Source organism: Anarrhichthys ocellatus, unplaced genomic scaffold, assembly GCF_004355925.1.
Source record: "Anarrhichthys ocellatus isolate YVR2014 unplaced genomic scaffold, GSC_Weel_1.0 scaffold42, whole genome shotgun sequence".
Lineage (NCBI taxonomy): Eukaryota > Metazoa > Chordata > Actinopteri > Perciformes > Anarhichadidae > Anarrhichthys > Anarrhichthys ocellatus.
Window position 1 is genome coordinate 542,090 of NW_022280072.1, and position 16,246 is coordinate 558,335.

A 16,246-nucleotide genomic window follows, 5' to 3' on the forward strand; every position below is an offset into this window, starting at 1 on the left:
GGGGCATCCTGACATATCTACGCTTCAGCAGGAAAAGCTATACAGACATGACAGGTTGGGTAGAAATGCACAGCATGCGTGCATAAACACATATCCTCTCCTACTCTCTTATCTTCTCACTTCCTTCCTTCTACATCATTTTCAGCCATATTCTCTCTCGTCTCACTTTTTTCTTTTTTTTTTTTTTTTAATAAATATGTTTGTTAATTCCTCACAGCACGCAGAATAAATCAAAGCTGGTGATAGAATGACATTTTCAAATAGACGTATAAATGGTGTTATCACTGTGCAAGACAATAGGAAGTGTAATGCAGCCTTATAGCAGGTGTTGGCAGGCTAGACTAGACTGGGCTCCATCTGGTGTTGAGGGCCTCCTCCTGTCCTGATGGTGCAGAGGGCCCAGACAGACATATATTAATGTGGGAAAACCGACGTCTAGCCTGCCTCTCAGACCGCATTTCAATCTCAAAGGGCTCTACCCATATCCTCCATTTATTACCCCTCAGCAATGCATTAATTTCTACTGCGAGCGGGCGAAAGCTGGGAGGGTGGTGCTGTCTGTTTGCATGGCACAAGACGCCATCGTCAAATCAAATGGAACAATGCTGTATTGTTAATGTTTTAGCTTAATGTTGCAATTATCCCACAAAAAGGGACAGAAGGGACGCGCATTTGCAAAAAATATTGGGCAAATTCTGCACACGGATAGTCGTGACATTAAGACAATTTCTTAAGTATTTATTTTATTTAAAAAATCACTGCACCAAAATTATTACCACTACAAAGACCGTATGGGATATTCCAGTTGAAACAAGTTTAAATTCTGTATGCAGGATGACTGCAGCTCCATGTGGCTGAATCTTAACAACTCAGGTGCTGGAAGTATCATAAAAACACAAGCTGATCAAGGAGATATCCGCACACTTACATCTATGCAGTGTACACTTTATTAAAGTAAAGTAATAAAGTGTACACTGTAGATCTGAGTGTGCCGATATCTCCTTTATCACTTCTGTGTATTAGAAAAATTGCCTCAATGGGACCGTTACCATTTAGTTGCTCCTGTCGCATTAAAATAGATACACCTATCCTGTGTTCCCTCGATGAAAACATTCATTTGCACCACGCTCTATTAAACTACAAAAAGTATAACAGCACAGCTCACACTGATAGTCTAAAATTGCCATTAATATCATAATTACGTCAGCAGATCACACACAACGTTGGCGTATATCCACAGAATGTATCAACGCAGTCTCACGGCCACAAAAGGGAGAGAAATATTCCCATGCTAGCTCCTTCTCCACCTGCCCTGCTCTGTGACGCAGTAAACTGGGGCCTCCCGGCAGCAGCACAGAGCCTGGTGCTGCTGCTACACATTCTCCACCACGCAGAACGGCGCTGTAGCTGTTTAGCAGCAAATACAGAATTGGCTGGTTTAAAATTCAACAGGCTCGCCCCTCAGAGTGCAACCTATCACTCAGCGCTGGAACCAGACAGGAGCTCCTCTCCAACTGGGATGGAGCAGGGGGGGGGGGGGCAAAAGAAGGAGATGATGTGCAGCCCAAACAGCATTGTAAAGCAGGCCTGAGAAACCGGCCGGGTCCTCTGGGCGACCCAGCCGACCCTGCCCTCCCCTAACACGGCCTCGGAAATCTCTGCTCGGCTTGCTGCTGCTGTATACATCAGTCACGGAGATCTTTTGATTGGAGAAGATTTGTCTCAGCAACACATTTCGTCATGTGAACTAAGAATATACAAAAGCTGCTTATCAACAAATGTAGCTAAACTACTGCGATGCATTTGTTAAAAGAAAAAAGGATACCAAGGTGTGCATGATGTGTCCCCACAGCGAGGTGAGACATCGTTTTGCTCTGTCAGCCGTGTGCATGAGGCCTGAAGCTGCTGTTAATAAGCGCATCAATCAAGCTAAATCCAGGGATAGAAGATGATCCCATTGACAAACACCTAGCGAATCACAATATTGTCTTCTCCTTCACCTCATTGCCTGTGACACATTCCTTTGATGAGCCACTCCGCATTCTCCGGGTGTGCCCGCTGTACAGCACCAGAGACCCTGAGAGTGCACTTGATGGTGGGATTATTTCTCATTGCATCCAGCTGTAGGACAGTAAAGATGCACCACTGCCTGCAAAAAAGCCTCTCTGGTGTGCCACAGTAAAACTTTTTTTTAGAGACAAACGTGCATTTTGCAGACACAAGCAAGTGCATTAGTTTTGATTGTTACAGCTCTTTCCCATGTTACTATTTTACTACACGCACAGGCCAGCAGCAAGAGGGATGTGGGGGCTATACTGGTGCACCACGTGACTCCCAGGAGTCGTCCAATCAGGTACTCTTCCAGCTACAACCCGTGCTCATCTCACCTCCTGGTTATCAGTATCAACTAACTACACAGTCAACAGAAAAGAAAAGAAATAAAACACTAAAACATGCGATTTATAAGCTGCTAAACGCGTGGCTCAAAGGCGGGTATGTTCCGTAAAGAGGAACCGCAGATGCAGCGCTGCCGAGTCGCCCTCCTCATCCTCATCACCACTCTATGAATGGAGCCTGTCTCCGGGTTGCTAACTGTCACTCCACGCATCCCCTTGTGAAAGAAATCTATCGCTATGAATCCGGTTTTTTTAGGGGGGGTTGGCAGCGTTCTCCTCTGCACCGGTACACGTCCAAAGGAAGCATGGAGGCGTTTCTCGGTGCGATGCACGAGCCGCCGCCGCGGGCTTCCAGTCCTCCGTTTCGGGCTGCATCCATCCATCCTCGCTCCGGCAGCAACCCTCCACCATCGGTCCTGTTTCCGTCGTGACGACTGCAGAATTAGTTTATACATTCGGTTCTCTAGCTTTATGATATTACATAAACTCATACAGCTAGATAACCAAAGAGAAAAACTAACCCACGTCTCTTAAAGGGGCCGCCGCCGCCGCCGCCGGAGCTGCTTGTGTTGTGGTCACATGGAGCCATTGCATTCCCCCTGCATGCGTACGCCTTCTTCTCTCTCTCTCTCTCTCTCTCTCTCTCTCTCTCTCTCTCTCTCTCTCTCTCCCCTCCTTCTTCTTCTTATTCTTCTTCTGCTCCCCCTGTCCCTCAGTCTCTCTATCTCTAATACACACACACATAACTGCGCGCATGCACACAGCAGGTTATTGGTAATACCTTGTTTTATTATTGCATGTACGCATAATGCGTAATTGTATCAAAACATAACGATGTCCTGCTTCGGAACAGCTCATAGCTGATGGGTAATGATAAACACCATAACCTCCATCATCATATAGATCGTCAGCAATAGCGCGTTCTAGTGATCATACACTCTCAGATGATTGACGCCATCATTTATATTCTTTTAAACCAGTGGTGAACTTCCTCCACTACAAGACCCCGAAGTCCCGACATGCATCTGCGGGGAGAAGTCATCCAGCGGCAGGATGACACATTCACCTGCCATCCACGAACACGCGGGTAACGGGGAGGCCCGCGTTTACCGTCCATGTTTGAGCTCCATGGAGACGACAGTGTCACTTCCACTGTCTCCCTAAAATATCACAGTGACCCACAACCACGAGACACCAGCTCATTGTTGTTTTAAATGCCAGCTCGCATCGACCCAGTTCAGAGCATGCAGCACAGTTTCCGCGTTGAGTGAATGAATCCATGAATTGTTTGAAAGCATGACAAACTATCAACAGGCCTATACAGCGTGCAGTACAGCGGCTTCCAGCTAAATGTCAACAACATGATCTAGTGGAAGAAGTCCAGCCTCACTGGATGTCACTGTGTACTTTGGATTAGTTGATGGCATGATGACAAGTTGAAAGGGGGGGGGGGGTGTGCAAGTTAGCCCTCATAATCCTTTGACATCACCAAAATATGTTATTATGCTCCATAAATATGCATCTTGCAGACAGCTCTAACGCTAAGCGTTTAAATCGACATTTGACTGCAGGAAGAAGAAACAAAATGCGGCTCACAGATATGAATCACGATAAAAAATACTGTGATTTGACATCTTTCAAAACATCCTTCTAAACGCTGGCACGAGCGTGCAACTCACATGATATTAAAGGAAACATAAAGCAGGGCGTTTAAACTGCACTCTCTCCTCAATAAATTGCTCTTAAATGCTGCTGAAGCTGCATGTTATATTAAATAGCTCATCCTCGGTGACACAAGTCCTTGAATTGAGAATAAACATGCAGCATACTCACTTATTCAGTCGGTTTGAAACGACAGTTTCCACAATCGGGCAGCCGTGCTGCCGTGCTTCCTTATTAAATAACACAAAGTTATCAAAAATCCACAAGGCTTTAATGCAGCCGATATTCTTCTAGACAACCCGGGAGGGGAGCGTCTCTTCGCGACTCTCTCCAGCCGCGATGCTCCCTGTCGTCCACCATGTGGGATGCCGGCACATTTGCAAAGACAAAGCACATTTCACGCGCAGCACTGCCGTGGGTGTTTGCGAGTGAATGTGAATCCTTAGAGGAATAATCAAGGAATTACGTCCAGTCCGGGCTGTCAGATAAATAAAAAACACAGCAACACTGCAGCAGGACCCGAAGGAAGAGAAACTGAGTGAAGATAAACGCGCCTGGGCTATCAGAGTGTCAGATGTGGGGCGCAGGAGGCGGAGGGCCGCCCGGGGGGCCTCGAGGTCAGACTGCCATGGGGAGACGCGCGGTGCGTCTACGGAATTAAGCACGCTCATTGGCGCGCGCGCACACATGGGTGCGCAGCAGCGGTGTAGGGATTGGACGTAACGGACAGGCGGAGAAAACACAAACTGGATGGACAGTAAGAGATTCACAGGGGAACGTGTTGACATCATGATACAGGCTTTTAAATGCTTTGCACCATCACAAAACATAAAAAATGGTCACTGGATCTCAGTATGGGGTCCCATGAGGGCTGCAGAATCCACTGAGGGGGGGGGGGGTCAAACAAAGTGAGGAATCATTTCATATTTCTGTGATCCATCTAGAAAACATCTATCGTGCACCACGTTTCAATCACCGCCGCGCAGTAACGCTATTCAGATCAATAATAACAGCTTCGTCCTAAATGCAGGTACAGAGTGCAACAGTGTGCAACAACTGCACTGTCACCTGACTGGATAGGCCTCGGGCAGTACATCACACAGCTGGCCGTGTTTAAGGAATCGGTGACAATGAACCATCCGTCTTTCAGCTGCACAGGCTGTCCGAATGAATAAGGACAGAAAAGTTTGTCCCCAAACAGAAACACTGAGCAAGCAGTGAGTCACGAGCCCTGAGCAAAGGTACATTGCAACCTGCAGGTTACACGGCACAGAGCAGCACAATGCTTTGCAGGTATACTAGTATATTGTATACTTTTTATTCATAAATCCTCTTCATTTTCTATCAAAACGAATTGTTTTATTCTATAATTTTGCATATGTTTTTGTATTTTTCTCATTGGTTGAAACGACCCTTAAAAAGCGCCACATTTGTGTTTTTAATGAGCGATGTATCAGTCTAACGAGCACAATGCAACGGCTGACTAAAGCACTAATACGCGTAACAACATCTGGACCACATCACAGCCTTTGCTGCTGCTTTACAGTAACATAAGCCTATGGTGCGTTAGCGTGTCGCCTTTAGCTGCACATGTTAAATAGAGCCCTGTACTATTCACACTGCATGCTAACCCTTTATTCAAAATGATGCATTTATTCTACAATAAGAGATGGCACCAATGTTCCAAATGCTTAATAATGAGCCTCTCGTATATTCGGCAATGCTCGTGTGTGTTACTGGTCATTTGAATCAGTTTTCTGTAGGCCTGCGAATAAAAGCTGTTTCTTTGGCGGAGGAAGAATTTCAGGGGAGAGAAAAAAAAGGAAATTTATCACGGGAAAAATGTTTCATCTTTTCAAAATAAGATCCCCATCCTCAATGAATCCATAATGAAGACGTCGTGTTTGAGAAACATAAAATGCATGATAGAAATGTCATTTAATTCTTTTCTCAAATTATATACAGACTACTACTGTAAATAAGATGATTAGTTGAAGAGAGATATTTATTAAAATATGATTCATGTTCAAACGTGTTTGAATTAAGTAGAAGGAATAGTGGCTGGTGTTAAGGTCAAAGCAACTGTTTTAATGTGTGTGTGTGTGTGTGTGTGTGTGTGTGTGCGTGTGTGTGTGCGTGTGTGTGCGTTTCTGATTATTTTGCTCTGCCTTTGCTGAAACCATAATTGTACTGTAAATTAAACCTGATTGACTCTCAGCTCTCCCTCCCATCAGCCTAACGTGAATTCATGTGAACACGCCCCCTGACTGCGTCACATCCTGTCAGACGTACATTAAGGTGTGTAACATCTTACACTGACTTCGACTTTTCTATTCTATTCTATTGTAGTCTGTGCATGGTGTTCAATGTCTTATTCTTTGCTCCTATTTGTCTAACAAATTTCAATGATAAAAGTAAAACGTGAGTCACTCGACAGACTCATTAATTCACCTTCCATGTGGCTTTTTAAAGCCTTTTGCTAAACACTCCGGAAAATAAAGGATTTTTTTCTCTCTCTTTTGTTGCTGTCATTGCCAAACTTCCAAACAATATCTAAAGAAACAAAGATGCACCAGCAGTGACTGAATCATGCCTGAGAAAAGTGCTCGATTTAAAAAGAAAATGAGAGAAAACTGTACAGAGACTCGAGTTCAGCACCGCTGGGGAGGAGTACAGTCTCTGTCCTTGGTGCTGAAACGAATTCAATGAATTCACGGCGCTGTGTTCAAATCGGAGGGTGAAGAAACAAACACTTAAACAGTCCGGGTTTGTTCAGGCAGAGATACACCTACTGGGATCTAATGCAATTTAATAAAAGCACATTTAGAAAAGAGAAGCGAGTATGAAAACGTAGGAAAATAATTGTCATATTCTGATCGGAGTCAAACTACCGCGTTCAACATGGAGCACAACAGTTCACCTACAGTGACACTTTCCCGTTCAAACTATTTTTAAATTAAATTATGAAATAAATCACACACTGAGAATGATTATCACAATCTGCAAACAGACTTCGAGAAGCAAAACATATCATGATTTTCTTCCTAACTCTAATTTTTGCTATAACTGGCATATTTAACAGAATAAATTTGACTTTAGCACATAGTTAAATAAAATATATATGTCATCCGAATTTTACATATAGTTCTTACGATGGCATTAGTTATTATATTCAGAGCTAAATTGTGTGTGCTGAAGTCAATTTAAGTTACATTTCACAAGACATCTTTAGGATGAATATAGTGTTGCATGTTTGATTTTATGTGGCATGAGAAATGATGTGTTTCAAGTCCAGTCCAGTTCTGGTAATTCTGTTTTCAGGAAGCCTACACCTGTTGCACTGTATTAAAGAAAGAAAGAAAGAAAGAAAGAAAGAAAGAAAGAAACTGCATGTTGTAATAATGCTTTGAAAATGCGATAATTCTGCTCGAATATTTTGTTTATAAATTAAATTAAAATAATTTCAATGACAAACCAGTCACATGTGTTGTATTCAAACATTACAATTATTTATAAAATAAAATGTCAGGTATTTAAATATGCAATAATTTGACGTAACTGTTCATTTTGGTTTTGGAGAAAGAAATCGTGTACCCATTAAAATGTGAAATCAGTAAAAAATAATCCCAGTAAGTGTCTCGTCTCTTTTTAGAACATGTTTTACGAAATAAACTTTATCATCAAACACTAAACAAACAACAAAAAACAACAAAAGTGACTGTGTGTGTTTTTAATGGCTCTCCATTGTAGTTAACTGCAAAGACCTGATTAATTAATTTCACACTGCAGCCCCGGAGAGGATTTTCCCACAAACAAGTGACCAAGAAAAAAAAAGAACACAAGAGAAAGAAAAAAAAATCTTCAAAAGAAAGAAAGAAAAAAAAAGTCAACATCAAGTTCAACAACGTGCTGGTGCTCATTAGCATCACAATGCTGTCTGGGAGCACACAAGTCTTTTTTTAACAAGAGGCTCTGGCGTCAAGTCCCTCCACCTCCCAGCCAAGGGGACATTTTCCCAGGCTCTGCTAACAATCACACAACTGTTTGCTTTACAAACGCAGCTCTGGGGCCACTCAGCCCGCCTCATCACCGCTCAATGGATGCTCCCGCTAATATGGGAAGGAGCAGCCTGCTGCCACTCACCACTTTAGGGTTCACTATTTAAATCAAAGTGCAATTTTCTGTTTTACTTCAACCATAATGTCAAGGGAATGTTGTCTGAGTATAGTTGTATTTTACTACATACATCATTATTATACTATGATATAACAAATAGTCAAGCATTCGAATTTCTAATATCCTCGTATTGACTCCACAAATAAAACATTAAAAAAAAATCATACTTACAAGCCGTAAACTTTGAATAAATCCCGCACCTCCGGTTCAAGTCCACGCAGTATTTTTACCAAACTATCAGAGCCAGGAGTCCAGGGAGAAACCCAAACGTTGCACGCCTTCACTGACTGAGTAAACCTGCACAATGAGTTGATCCGACCCACACTTGTGTTTTTAAAAATGAAATGAAAGGCATTACTTTCGCTTCAGTGAGCAGAGACAAGCCGAGGCCGGGGCGTCACTGCTGCCAGCATCCTCTCCCGCATCCCAACATCTCCTCCCCAGCCTCGGATGACAGTGCGCGCGGAGCTGCTGCGTCGCTGGTCCCCTCCTCTCCCTCTCCCTCTCTCTCTCTCTCTCCCTCTCTCTCTCTCTCTCTCCCCCCTCTCTCTACCTCTCGTTCTCTCTCTTACACACACACGCACGCACCGGCTGCTATGGACGACGTGCACAGAAACCCAAACACATTTCGCAGCACTTATGCGTTGACCATTGTGAACTGATGTCCATTGTTCTGTTTGAATGACGCGTCTCCCTCTTTAGTTGCACACAGCGTCGTTTTTGGCAACATTTGATAGACGTGGGGAGCGACGTGCACGTGCGGCTCACGGCCGCAGCCTCCGCTGGCTGCAGAAAGGGGGTGGGAGGAAAGGCACCACTGAGGACCTTCTTAGGGAGACGGACACAGCAGAACCCAACATTTTAGATTTTGTCTGGTGGAGGGACGAGTGCACCAAAAAACGACGCCACGTGGTTTTAAAGCATATATCAGCTTGGCAGAAGGTGTTATCACAAATGTGCCATAGAAGATACCTACACTCCTCATCACCCAGCACGCTCCATCCTCCCCCTGTCTCCCCACAGTCAGCTGCACAGTGAGGTCCTCGCGGCACCGGAAAGAGAGCCCGTTTTGTGCAGTGAAGCCAGCAGGAGAGAGACCTCCACTGAACAGCGATCTCCAAACCTACACCTTGCTCGACTGAAGCACCTGAGTCAACATCTTGCAGGAAGACGGAGCCAGAACGAGCTACTAACCAGCAGCAGCAACGACTGTACATTTCAAAATTGTAGTGTCCTCACGTTCAGGCTGCAAGGGGGAAAAATGCGTAAAAGTGAAAACGATTTGTGAGAGATGGAGACGTTGAACGCAGCAGCGGAGTGTGCGATGCTGTTGCCGCAGCCTCAGCAGCGCCAAGAGAAGCAGAAGCTTGGTTCCCTAGAGCTTGTGTGGGTCACGTTGCTTTTACGTGGTGCGACGTCTCCATTCCACTCTGTGCGTAACGGAGCGCACGGTGGATAAACAAGTGCCAAATGTTCAACCATAAACAGAGTAAAAGCTACTGAATCTGAAAGTCAGTAAGACATACCTACAGACTGCAGGCACCAAAAGGAGAGTCAACGCTGCGTGCAACAAAACTAGTCATTGATAATTGTTTACGCGCTGACGTCAGGCGCCAGGATAGGTCATTCCAAATATGTTCTCCACTGCGCCTGCGTTAGGGAATCACGGCAGAGGCTCGTTCGTGTTCTCAACAACACTGATTTGTGTTTTATGTCTAGTTTGTGATGCTGACACTGATGGATTCATAAGATCTTTATTTTGTTGCATTATTTTGTGAAGAAATAATAAATAAAACAATTCTCACTCTGAAATGAATTTCTAAATAAAAAGAAAAGAATAGTGTGTGTATTGTGCTTTGCGTGTGTCTCCAGATGACAATTTAGTAGAAGTAAGTATTTAGTAAAAACTGGACTAGGGTACGTTTTATATAAGGAACAATACTCTTTATCAATTGGAAGCTGTTTTTTTGGTGCAAACAATGATTACGATAACAAAATGACCCTAACAGACCATCCAAGAATAAATAGGTCACAATTTGTCTTTCTTCTACTTTCTTTAATTCAACGTTTTAAGGCAGCATAAGAAGCATTTCTATTATTATTGTCTTATTATTATTATTGTTATTACTGTTATTGTTATTGTTATTGTTATTATTATTATTATTATTATTATTATTATTATTATTAGGACAGCCTCCACTTCTGACACATGGAATAAATAAATTAAGGCTACTTTATCTATACTTTATCTACAAAACAATACTTCAGAAATATGATATCAATTATATTTTCTATCTAAAGATGTACATTTCATTTTTAAATTAAATGACCAACAAGCTGTTAGTGAAGCTCTAATTATACTAACATAGACAAGAGAGTCCTGTTATTCGTCCATACTCGCATAAGGATCATTTTTGAACGACCTGATAAATGAACGGCAGCCTGCAGTGGGCCTTATTATTAATAGGCCTTCACATTCAAACAGCTTTGTCATTAAGGACGAGCTGTGCCGACGACACTTCTCCAAAACAACACAAAGCTCATCATGGGAAGCAACAGCAACACACTCAGCCTCCTCTCGAAACTCCACATCGCAGAACACGAGGCGATGATGACAATCAAACATCTCAGAGAACCTTCAGACCATCCGAGGGAAACAGCGACACCTAGCGGCGGAGACGCAGCACTGCAGCTCAGGCCTGCGCAGGTCTGAATGGCCTAAATCCAAACTACACGCTGAATATTCCTCCATAGAGCGACATCAAACCGAATCACAACAACATTATAGAAACGCAGCCTCTAAAATGAATGCAGTCGAACATGTTCAAACTCTCAAACTCCACAGACAAAGAGATCGTGTTTCTGATGCAGGAAGTGGCGTCTTCTAAATGTTCTAAATGTATTTAAACGAAAAGAAACGTTGATGAATTTAGAAAAGTCTGAACCGATAATGAATGAAATGATAGTGTGGGTAAAAAGGTAAATCTTTTGTTGTCATGAAGGTCCCTACATATGTGGATATTATCGAATAATTACCAAGTACAGGCCCGCGTGACGGTGGAAATAGAAGAAATCATTCTATAATCGCACAAATCTGCAGAAAAAAAACGTAATTCACCTTAAAGTACCGAGGCACGTGGAGAGGTAAATATGTGAGGCTACACAACAGTATAATGATGATATTATTTTAACAACAGGCTATCATTAATAGTCTCTCTCTCTCTTAGAGCTGTAATAGAACATGTAATAATATTATGGGGTGTTTTAGATTCATAAAAATAGCGGAGGAATTGTTGTGTCTATTAGTTGCTACTGCGTTTCTCTTTATGAAGAGGATGACACAGGAATATACAGAAAATACAGGTGTGTATACTGTTCTAAACAAATGCATCAAAGGCTCTAAAACATTAAAGTTTCTCGAAGATTTTGTTTTTCGGTTTAAAACTAAAATTATGTTTTTAAATATCTTTAGAATCGCATCGTCAGTAAATCCTGTGGTTTAATTCTGAGGTACTGAAAAGAAAAGGTGCGTTCTTACCGTAATATAATTTGGCTTTATTTGTTCATTTGTTCATCATTATATAATTCAATATTTTTGGAATTAAAAGCCTACTTTTTAAATTACTTAAATAGATATTTGGTTTATGTGGCCGATTAATTATACAGAAGTAAAATCATTTTAGCAGCAACAGAGAAAAGATATACCTCAGCGGAAATTACACAGTTATACAAAGTATGCGTAATAAATACATTGTTCTTTATAAAATACATTATAAATCTTATTTATAATGTATTATTTTTATTTAAGTTTTGTATCTTGGTCTTTAAAATCAATGAAACGCAGAGATCAGCCGAACACAGGGGGCCAACCAAACGAGCAAAGCTGATTCAGCGCAGATGAACATTTACTGAATAAAGATCATTGATGCTCATTAACTTCTGAATTACCAATAACATTATTATTTTGTGTTGTTTGATTTCTGCTTTAGTATAAATCTGAAGTAGGACTGGTCCTCTCCCGTTTTAAGACCTTCAAAAGAGAGAAGAGTATTTATATATTGAATAAATTATTGCAGTTATTCACTCAGTAATTTAGTGTGATTTGCAGAATTTTTGTTCATATTTTCTAAAATATTCTTCAGTTGTTAATTCTCTAAAAATACTGATATTATCTGATATGTAACCATATTGTTCACGAGAAGAAATGGCCTCAATAACTCACATTTTCACATTTGTTGAATAGTTTCAATTATATATATATATAATTGAACTAGTTGACACTTTAAAACTACACTGCACACACACACACACACACACACACACACACACACACACACTCACACATCAAATCCTGTCTCTCCCAGATCAAACAAGCTTCCGCCTTAAATTCATCCATTTCTGTCAGATTTGTTTGACTGCGTGGTCATCATGCGTGACCACACCGGAGAGCCCTGTTGGGCTCAGTCGTTAATAACTGACCAATTGAAGTGGCCACTTCTGGGAATTGTAATGGCCGCTCTTCAAAGAGGCTTAACCTGAAAGGTGTCAGAGGTCACACATGAGGACCAGCAGGGAGCAAATATTTATCCTTCACTCTGTCATGTTCCCAAATCATCACCTAATAGCAGCTCATTGTAATAAGTTACCACTTTGTGGTGGTAGAGGTGCATGGCATGTACAAAGGATTTTAAAATATTGAAATCCAAAAAAAATATTGGTAAAACGATTCCACAGATGTGTATTATTCAGCTACGGTATCGTCTTATCTGCAGGAAATCCTTGTGGTCTAAACATTTATAAGTGCTGCCTCATTTGTCAGACAAGTTGAACTGCATATCAAGAGCAGCAGCAGCATGTGTCTGTACTGAAACTCCCTACATCTGTTTCTTGTTGGTGTTTGTGCTGGTGGAGGAACATTACACAGATCAGTTGATATGTTCATACGAATGTAAAGCCCCATTGGTTTCCTTTAGTGCTGCAGACACAGCAGCATGATGGAAGCATTTCTCATTGGGAATAAAACAAAGCTTTCAGTATGCTAGGCAGCTTATAAAGAAATGGCAACAAATATTACAACAAATGCATTGTTTTCACATTCTATAAACCTCAAGTCATTGTGCTTTTGCAAATCCAAGTCTCACAGAACAAGAACGAATGAAGGAGTCAGTTCGACTCTCAAACAGGTGAGTAAGGAGCACTTACAGCCTCCTGCATTAGGCTGACATGACGAAATACTGTACTGCAGATACACTCGGTTTGCCTAATGCACAAGCTTTCAATAGAGCAGCACTTCAATGTGTCAATAAAGAACCAGGGAGTAAAACCTCCAGACTCATGAAAGACACCAAAGATGCCACGCATGCTCATTTCTTACACATTCAGGCCTTCGGGCGAGAGACCGACTGCAGGTGTCATGTGAACTTCATTCCCACATGAACAAGCCTCACTTTCATTAACAGAAAGACAAAATGAAAGATAGAAGGAATTTGCAAAAAAAATGATTAAATCTGTAGATTAAATTTGCAAAAATCTGTAGATTAAATCCAGAACAAACACAAACATTTGAAAATGATTTAAAAATAAAATAAATCAAACCCAATTTAAGACAGTTCCAACTGAAGAAAACATCAACTTACATTGCAGCAGCTTCTTCTGATGCTCAGAGTGTTCGTGAGAGAGAGAGAGAGAGAGAGAGAGAGAGAGAGAGAGAGAGAGAGAGAGAGAGATGTTGGTTCATTCCCTGCCATGTGAAAACAGACCGGCGCTCTCACTGCTTTCCTGGTTTAATTGGGAACAGGCTGAAGTTCATGCAAATGAGCGCTGACATCAGTCTTAACAGCCTCCTCTCCATAAAGGAGGGGAGCAAAGGGCCAAAGTCGCGCCTCTTTTCCCAGGCAATTCTGCCGGTCAAGTTCAAGCTCAGCGCCTAGTGCGCACGATTGTCATTCAAAACACCTTAATGCACAGAGCTAATTCACTGGGGGGGGGGGGCGGGAGGCCGGTTCCACTGTAACACAGTTACACATAGCTGATCAATGAGAACAAAATGAATGTATCACGTTCCCACACAAAGGTGTTTTTCGTTTATAACAAACAACATTTCTGAACAAAATGAGAAACTTTGCAGCTTTAATTGTGTTTGGGGGAAAAAAGGACAACATCTGGAGCAAAATGTATTTGACTAGTAATAAATAAGATGTATATGTTCATTTGTTAAACCTTTAAAATTAGTAAAATGATTACAAAACCATTGCATTTGTTTTTATCCGCTGGAAAAAGGGTGGGGGTTTTCAATAGACTACAGGTAAACAGCTTCTTACAGATGGACACTGGTGCGGCCTCTTTAGAGCATGCAGTGTCTGGATAAACAAAATATGAAAGGCTTCTTCCTTTCATGAAGCATGCGGTGAGCCACGGAAAAGCCATTATTACATATATTTCCTTTGAATAAAAACTGAATATATACATCCAGCACAAAGGTGGGGATGTAGATGAAGAACAAATACACGAGTTTAAGATTTTTGAAAAGATAAATGAGTTAAGAGTTTGTGTAAAGAGGACTGTAAGTCCATGTTAGAGACATGTCTAATATGTCGTTCTTTTAGTGTAAATGAACATTTTTGTGTGAACATGTTTTCATTTGACACCGTAGGTTCAAAGGAAATAGTGCAAAACAGAGCAAGCGTGACAAATGACACCTTTGGCGTTTGTCTTTGTGTGTGCATGTACATCCCCCATCTGTGCATGCCGGATCACCCACGGGATCCTGTGCGTTACAAACACTCAGTGAAATACGATTAGCAGCATACATTTGCGTAATTACAGTAGCTTTAAGTGTGCAATGATTCGTGCCAACCAAATCCAGAATCTGTGTGAGGACGAGCCCGAGGAACGGCTTTAACACATGACAGCAGAGCCAGGCCCGGATAATTCTCCTCTGCTCCAATCTGGACCCCCGAAAAGTAGACGAGCCAAAGAAAATGTAAAATGAATGCAGAGCACGAGTTCTACTGTGATGCGTTAATGGTCTTGCTGTGGGCGAGATTATTGTTATTAGAGGCATTTTTCACGGAAGACATTATGAAGTGTCACAGCAGGAGGAGCGTATAAACGATCACATGAATGATGGTTGAAGAGTGATGAAGAGTCCTGGTATTGTGCATTTTGGCTCACGATCAATTCACGAACGGAGTCATTGTTGATGTTATAGAGTCAAAATATGACTCAGCTACATCTTCATATTTTGTCTGTCTCTTTTTTTTTTACCGTACAAACTTGGACTGCAAGTTTGAACCAACAATATATATATATACTATATATATATACACAACATGCAAAGTTCTTGTTGTAACCAGCTAAATATGTACAGTATTTGCTTGCATGCGTCTGCACCATCACATCTCACGCATACAACTGAGATATTTGGTTTGACTGTATACAGCACAGACATTAACGAGCGACCAGGTTGAAGCCGTGCATCACCTTTACACCTTTATTCTCTCCTCCTTATGATATACAGTGTGCCTGTGTAATTAACAGTCATGAGTCTCACTACTAAATAAATCCCTGTGGCAAAGCAGATCTGGCCCTCTGTAGATGGTTCCCACAGCTATCTGCAGCAGTTAGGGGAGAGACAAAAAGGAAAAGAGCGGGGAAAATGAAGGGAGACGGGGGAAAAAACACACGGTGGTGGTGGTGGTGAGTCTCCTTTGACGGGGCACCATTGCAACATTTGCATATATTCAAATCGGCCGATGAATGCCATGCATGGGGGCAAACAAAGACGAGCCAATCGGAGGGCGCATCCCTGCTGCGGGCTCCAAAGCAGCCGCCGGTATCCCAGCAGCACCCTGGGAGAGACACAGGGAAGTGGTGTGGGAACCGAGAGGCCCCCCGAGCTGAGCAGAGGGAGGGGATCCACTTGTAGCCTGTGGTGAATTAGCATTTTATTTGTGTCCATTTTCCTCAGTAATTTCTGCCCCCGCCACTTCAGCCACAGATGGCTAACATGG

At 42.1% G+C, this 16,246-nt stretch overlaps 1 long non-coding RNA gene across 1 annotated transcript in view; it reads right to left on the reverse strand.

Annotated features, from left to right (window-relative positions):
- Positions 1 to 13,730, reverse strand: part of LOC116394927 (uncharacterized) — a 28,504-nt gene extending 14,774 nt beyond the window's left edge. Inside the window, exon 1 of the long non-coding RNA XR_004213487.1 lies at positions 4,230 to 13,730. This is a non-coding gene — a long non-coding RNA (uncharacterized LOC116394927). The remainder of the gene's footprint in view (positions 1 to 4,229) is intronic.
- Positions 13,731 to 16,246: the final 2,516 nt, after the last annotated feature.